Source organism: Sinocyclocheilus anshuiensis, unplaced genomic scaffold (genome assembly GCF_001515605.1).
Source record: "Sinocyclocheilus anshuiensis isolate Anshui unplaced genomic scaffold, SAMN03320099.WGS_v1.1 scaffold676, whole genome shotgun sequence".
Lineage (NCBI taxonomy): Eukaryota > Metazoa > Chordata > Actinopteri > Cypriniformes > Cyprinidae > Sinocyclocheilus > Sinocyclocheilus anshuiensis.
Window position 1 is genome coordinate 1,123,914 of NW_015558579.1, and position 8,101 is coordinate 1,132,014.

The 8,101-nt window shown below is 36.6% G+C and overlaps 1 long non-coding RNA gene across 1 annotated transcript in view; it reads right to left on the reverse strand.

Moving 5' to 3' along the window:
• Nucleotides 1–7,754: 7,754 nt before the first annotated feature.
• Nucleotides 7,755–8,101, reverse strand: part of LOC107679768 (uncharacterized) — a 965-nt gene continuing 618 nt past the window's right edge. The window contains exon 3 of the long non-coding RNA XR_001633086.1: nucleotides 7,755–7,794. This is a non-coding gene — a long non-coding RNA (uncharacterized LOC107679768). The remainder of the gene's footprint in view (nucleotides 7,795–8,101) is intronic.

The window sequence follows — 8,101 nt, forward strand, 5'->3', positions numbered from 1 at the left end:
ATTATGTTATTGTATGGAAAATACTTTTTTTTTTCGCACGAAAAGTCATGGAACATGAGCATGAGTAAATAATGACAGAAGTTTGATTGTTTGGGGGAATTATTCATTTAACAAAGTAAATATACTTAAAAAAATGTGGCTACACATTTCTTATGGGAATATATAGATATGGAGACATCCTGCCTCGGGTCGATATTTCTACATTACATATAGCAGACAGACAGGTGTGAAGTCCATGTGTGCGGGAAAAAAAAAAAACATGTATGAGTGCAATGAAACAGCCTGAAGGTGGAAGTGGCAAGAGGAGGATGAGGAGGTGAGGAAGGAGACTGCATTGTCTTATGGCATCATTCTTACACCACTATGGTGGAATAATGTGGCAGTTAAAGGAGCTCCAAGCACAGGATGTCTGGAATGGTTTATAATGGATCCCAATTTTAACATCCTCTTTCCTGCCACTCCAGTGAGTCTAGGTTACACAGCTTCCACATTACCATGTTATCTGTCCATTTAAATTTGCTGGACTTCCAGTGACTCTCACTGAACCTTGCGTTTTAGTGTTTACCTATACTGAAGAAAATGCTCTGAAAACCACCAACAGAGCGTCACATACTTTTGCCCTCAATATATTCATAGTGAAACACCTGCGGAAAACAATATGACACCTTGCGAAGGTGTTGGGAAAAGTAGATCTGTGCTTACTCGTGATAAGATTCCCAAGCATTCGTATATAAATGTCCTGACACCAGCTTCTTGCTCACTTCGATTAAGTCCAAATGGCAACGGGCATGTGATGAAAGTGCTCGGGTCAGATAGCTGTAGGCGCTTTAAAATGGTTTTCGAGGTGTCTGGATGATCTCTTGAATTTTGATAAACTTCATATATTTTAAATGCAAAGTATGGCCACCGATCTTTGCTAAAGATGACTTTGGGATGATTTCCCTAATGCACGCCAGACATAATCTGTGTTTGGGAAACTTTCATGGCTGTTTTCCCAGATGCAAATTATCCAATGTCCTAGGTTAAGTTTCACTGACAATAGTGATTCTTCATTCGTGGTTTTCAGCAGTCCAGGACCAAGGCTTAATCTGTGTCTGGGAAATTGGCCCACATTGTCTAGTCACAAAATACCTTATTGGCATCTTCAGAACGAAGTAGAAGTCATTGAATACTAGTGTTCAGATGCCGTTCTCTCACCCCTTTGAGCCAAGATTCTGAGAGCGTCATTACAGTTGTGCTGACAAAAATGCATCAAGACATATCGAGCAGACTTAATTGCCTGCGTTGACAGTAAACTAAACAAAGGCTATTTTCATAATTCGTCAGAGCCCATTAATGTCCAGAGAATTACCACTGCCTGATGATTTATGAATCTCTCAGCTCAAGTCATTTTATGGTGTAAACTACTGATGGGAGACCAGTAAAGTTGGACCTCCTAGACACATTTCTGCTGCTATTGAACAAAGACAGACTCACTTTCTATGTACTTTCTAGCCAGGAGCTTTCATACTAGTGTCCAGGGACACCCAGGGCATCACAAGAGAGAAAATTATTCACTTTAAATGTATTTTAATATATAGACATACACACACACACCTTTCACATTCAAGGGTTTGGGGTCAATGTTATTTATTTAATTGTTTTTTTTTTTTCAGCTTTGCCATCACCGGAATAAATTACGTTGTGAAATATATTAAAATGGTTCAATTGTAAAATAAATAAATCTCAATATTATAATTTCAATGTATTTTTAATCAAATAAATGCAGCCTTGGTAAGCCTTCTTCAAAAACCTTAATGACATAGTACACCCACTCTTCAGAACACAAATTAAGATATTTTCGATGAAATTTGAAAGCTTACTGACCCTCCATAGACAACAACCCAATTACCACGTTCAAGGCCAAGAAAGGTAGTAAGGACATCGTTAAAATAACCCATGTGACATCAGTGGATCAACCTGAATTTTATGAAGCTATACAAGAATACTTTGTGTCCAAAGAAAACAAAAATAACGATTTTATGCGAGTTCAATTTATGTTCCGAAGATGAATGAAGGTCTTACGGGTTTGGAACAACATGAGGGTGAGTAATTAATGACAGAATTTTCATTTTTGGGTTAACTATGCCTTTAAAATATCTTACCGACCCCAAGCTGTCCCTTGTACATTTGATTGTCCTTGGCCTGAAAAAGTTTGAAAACCCTTGTTCTGTGAGACATAACATGTAAACCTGGTATAGGTACAACAAATCTAAAGTTAGATCATGTGTACTGATGCAGCGTCTAGACGAGTATGAATCAATAGGATATACAAGTTTCACTGCAGACTACTTGATATTTGACTACAGAGGACAAAGGTTTTAGGGTGCCTTCATAGTGTCAAATGGCGTAATGTCTTACTGTACATCCTGTTGTATATGGAGGCAGACGGCTAGTGGGGAAACAACTGAAAATGACAAAGGCCTAAATTAGATAGGGAGGAAATCTGCTTTCTATTTCTGCTGAACCACATGATTGTGGTGGGTCAGATGTTGAAGGGTGCATCAACAAATTGATTTTCAACTTGGACTTTATGTACTTCCATGACCTTGGGAAAACTATAAGTCCGAGATGCACAAGGCTCTTATTCTGTTTTCCACTCTCAAGACGTTTATGTATTTTATAGATCTTCAAAAGGTGTTTTCGTGATTGAACATCACACGGCAATTTCAATCCTTCAAGCCTACTATTACATCTCTAGCAGGCTGCAAACAAATTATGAGAAGTGTAAGAACAGTAGAAAAAAGGGCGAGGGGAGTGTGAAGATGTTAAGTCAAATAGATGTTTGGGAAAAACACATTTACAAATTGATACGGAAACTTTTTATTCAATTTTGTCTGTAAGACTGTCAAGGGAAGAACACAGATGCATTGTTCAAATTCACAGTGTTGCTGCAGCTGGAATCTGGGACAATAAACTGATAATGTTTCAGCTCTGAGCCAAGCTTTCAACCCATTCCAACTGTCCCATAAATGCATACATGATTGCCTGAGTTTTAACTACGGTATATAATACTTGACCTTCAGGAGCATAGTTTCAATAGGCCATAGGGTAGAATGCGATCTTTGATGACTGATAATCATATTTCATATTCAATGACTCCATATGGACATGTGAAGATGCAATCGTGTTAACCAGAGGTAGGGAATGAGTAGTGGAAATTTTTATCACGACTATAGCAAGGCAACATATTAAATGTGAGCCGAAGCCTTTCAGAAATAAGATTCTCTTCAGTTACACTGCATTTTTATTTAAAAGAGTGCAGATTTTAGCTGTGATTTGCACTTTAGGATTCGTATAAAACATCCACCATCTTCAAAAATCTCACTGAATTACCGTCTCAGTGTTCAACATTTAAAGACTGTAAAAAAAGAAAACGATCTTCCGATGGGGAGGTGCGTAATGGGGTGACTGTGAAGGCAAATCCTTAGAAATGGGAACAAGCTCTTTTTGTGAAGGGAGCCATAAAGCTTTTAAATTACAGCTGGGACTTTCCATAATATACTGAGTACATGTGGCCTAATGTGATAAATTCAGAAAATGTATATAATTTTATATATTATATTATAGATTTATTAATTTATTTAATTTATATTGCTCAATATTTGATATATAGGCCAATATGTGTCCATAATTAAAATTTAGATTGTCTTGACAATTTAAAGGAATAGCCACTCAAAAAGTACATTTTTAATTCTGCTGAACACAAAATAAGATATTCTGAAGAACGTTGGTAACTAAAAACTTTTGGTTCTCATTGACTTCCATTGTACAGACAAAAAAATACAGCTTAAGTCAATAGGAATGAAACTATTCAGTTACCAACATTTTCTAAATATCTTATTTTGTGTTCAGTAGAACATAGAAATGCATACAGGTGTAGAATGACACAAGTCTGAGTAAATAATGGGGGAAATTTCATTTTTGGGTGAACTATCCCTTTAATCCTCAGTTAAAGTTCATCTTTAAAACAAATGACAACTTCACATTTGTACATTATAATGTGGTGCCTAAATTCACATTAATCTGAATTTATTTAAAACAACTGATTCAGTTTTTATTTTTTATTTTATTTATTTTTTTAGACAAAATAGTGTAGAATTTTAATATTAGCCATTTAGCGGATTTTGGTTATAGCATAACAATTACTATTGGCTTTTAGTAATTTTAATATGACACTTTAATAGTACTACATTTTCAAATGTGTTTTTGAGCCTACAGTGTATTGCTGCTGAGTAAGACACCAATAGTTTGGTAAGCACATATTTAGTTGGTTTGGGAAGCATATATTTAGATTGCCGTCCTCTTTTCACTACATGCAGACGTTATATAACCAGACAACCTTTGCCTCAGTTTTATAGTATACTTGCGCCCACATATAGGCACATATTCCAATATGGAGTGCTGAAATCACTTGAGTTAAGACAAATGTGGCTTTCCTGAGGATAATTGGGTGCATTAGGTTTTGTACTAGGGAAACCAAAATTAATTTTTTGATGAAGCGCCACTGTGCTCAACAGGGCATTGTGGAAAGCAATGAAAAGAACACAAGGAGCTATATATGTATATAAAAGAGAGTCATAATTGTGTCTCCTGAAAGTCTTTTCATACGGGAATAAAGTGTGCATCACGTGATTAAATCACAAAATGAGGGGAAATTAGTACAACACAATAGCGTCAGGAGGGATGAAGGAGAAACTGTATTGACAAAAGCGCTCAATACATTATAATTCACTCCAGTACACTCCTGCTTACTCAGTGATTACATAATGAAGGTCACTTAATTGTTTGGGTTCACTTCTACTTTAAAGTTCACTTCTAATGACAGACAGTTGTCGCGCACATGATGAGCGACTGGTTTGATAGTTTATAGTTATACCTTATGCCGAGTTCACACTGCACGATTTTAGCCCGATTTTTCACTCGCCGACAGGTTTTGCGGAATCGCCGACAAATGCCCGAAATCGGAGGCAAATCGGTGCTCATTCACGCGAGCGACAATCACGCAGTGTGAATTATCAAAGACGCGATCTGAGGGAATCGCCGACACGCCGCCGACGCCCGTGAGATATTTGGCATGCTAAATATCTGGAGCTGTCGGCAATTCACAATCATGCTGTGTGAAATGAGTTCTGACTGAAAAACACATCGGCGATGACCTACAGCCAATGAGAGACCAAGATACAGGGCAGCTGGAAGTTCGGGGAGGAGTTATATGAAACGTAGTTTGCTGCCCAGTGTTGCCAAATCCGCGATTGCCGCCGGTTGTTATTTTATGTCAGCAGGTTGAAGCGACCCCAATAACGTGATATTTAGGCCCCGGAATGTGAATTGTACCAGGAGAACCCAGCTGATTTTATTATCAGTCATTATCAGAGCAGTCAAACTATTAACTGTAGTTTAAAAAAAATTTGATTAGCACTTTGCCTCACGCTTAATACGTGCTCTGTCAAAGATAATTTACTCAAGATGTGCGTAGGTGTACATAACTACTTGGAAATCAATAAAGTGATCTAGGAAATTAAAGACATTCACTCAAGTGGCCAGCACTAAACACCTTTTCACATCAAGAAAGCTATATTTCTGTGCTTAAAAAAATGCATACACAGTAATAGTTCTGGTGGAACCAAATCTCAAGAATCTTAACCCTAACCTTTAAGGGGAAAAATAATTCTGTCAGCGTTTAACTCGCCTTCATGCCATTCCAAACCTAATTGCTGATATTTTTGAAGAATCTTCACACTGCTCTTTTTTCATACAAGACTTCATAGTGAGACATCTGTAAAGCTCTACAAAAAATACACAAAAAACAACTGTAAATGCATAAAAGTGGTCCATATGGCATGTGCGCTATATATTCTAGCCCATATGATCTGTTTTAACAAATCCAGTTCCTGAAGTAATTATTTAAGGCCTTAGGAATAAATATTTGTGTAAAAAGAAATACAATTCCATTGCCAAATCATGGTATATTTTCAATAATAAATCAATTAAAAACAAAATGTATATTTAAAAAGTGATAATTCACTTTCAGTCTTTTAGAGGTGACATTAAGGCTTTACTGAATAAACCGCAACAAAGTGCATCTTTAACTACACACTGTCATATGAACATCTAGTTACTCTGATTTATTCTCTCACATTTAATTGAGATATATGTTTGTCACTAAAGTAACTGAACACATCTGATTAGTCATTTATGCAGTCATTCATTTTGATTCACTAAACAAGAGTCTAAATTGAATCTTCACTAAACTAAATCATAAAGTACTAACAAAATTAAAAGTCTTGTCATCGCTTATGCCGAGTTCACACTGCACGATTTTCAAACTCGTCGGATCGCCGTTGTTTTCACACTGCGTGACTATCTGGGGTAGCATTCAGTTGCTGCTCAGTAGCTTCACGTTGCACGATGGATCGGCGACAGGGGGTTTCACACTGCATGACTTCACAATAGGAAGAATCGCCAACAGCTCCGTCTGGTCCGCAAACTACGTTTCACAACAAAACACACGCGAGAAGTGATAAGGAAATAACGCGAGAACCTGCGTGCGTCAGACCGGAGTTCTCCAGCGAGACTGTAATTAATAATATATATATATATATATATATATAGCCCGCAAATTGTCTCTGAGCTAATTTCCAGCTACAAGGAGAAAAAGCAAAACAGATTATGCAGGAGGGAGATGCAGGGAACAGGGATTGGGTGTTCTGCAAAGAGTTGGAGGTACACTGGTAAAAATGATGTTTTGGATTTACTTAAAATATGTATGCACCATTTTTGCATCACACTTTTTTAAGTAAACCCAACTTGGAACAATTTTACTTAAAATATATATGCTGTACGATAGACATATTCCACCCAAAATGTTTCCATTTACTCACCCTCACACTGTGCCTGATAAATGACTTTCTTTAGATAAACAGATTTTTAGGGGGTAAAAAAAATCTGTCTTCATATAATGCTAGTGAATGGGACCTTAAACCCCATGGAACACAAACATAAGCCATGTGACCGCAGTTAATGAATCAATGTCTTCTGAAGGAAAATAGGCCTATTTAAAAAATAAAAAAAAAATTTAAAAAAAAAGAAGTATTTTCAATTTTGTTAAACTAAAAAAAACTATATTTTGGGCTGGCTGTCATACATAAGTTCATGATTGCATATTAAGTGATTTATTAGGATGTTGTGAAGCGTGACAAGTGTCTTCTGAAGCTCACGTGAGAGGTGATGTAGAAGCACTTAGGACTGTCACCTCTTCCTTTAGTTTCACAACACACATCACACTTCACAATGTGTTGACATTTACATTAAGCATGAACCCATGAATGGATGGATGACAGTTGGCCGAAAGCAATGATTATAGTTTATAAGACTACTATTACAGTAGAAAAATAATAGTATTTTTTTCACAAACACGCCTAACTTTTCACTCAGAAGAGATTCATACAGGGACGTATGGATTACAGTCGCATTCACTTTGCGTTGATTTTTAAAGTGAAGAAAATTAAGATTATATATGTATCAGGGACGGCACAAGGATGAGTAAACAATAACAGAATTTTAATTTTTAGGTGGAGCATCATTTTAAAAGTTTAGTTCACTCAAGTATGAAAATTCTGTCATTAATTACTCACCATCATGTCGTTCCACACCTGTAAGCAATTATTAGTAAAGTGTGAAATAAACAAAAAAAATTAGATATGAATTGTTACCTCCAATTATTCCGTTCTTGCACCATCACTTGTTGCACAGCTGGATGTATGGAAAGATGGATGGAGAGAAAAACAACCGTATTAAAATGCTGGCGTTTCAATTTTTTTTATACATTACTTTTGGAAGTCAAATCTGGCACTTTCAATATTGCCTCACATATTTAAAATGAAATATAACAGAAACACAAAATGTTAAAATCAAACACTTCAAAACTGGAGATCCACGTGCCCGCTCTGCACATTGTCTACCTTATCAGTTTATGGCGCTCTCTCTGGATCAGCGGCAGAGGGAACGCAGGTTTAAATTTACTGTTGTGATCATAATTTCAAAGGTTTAGTAGACAGAG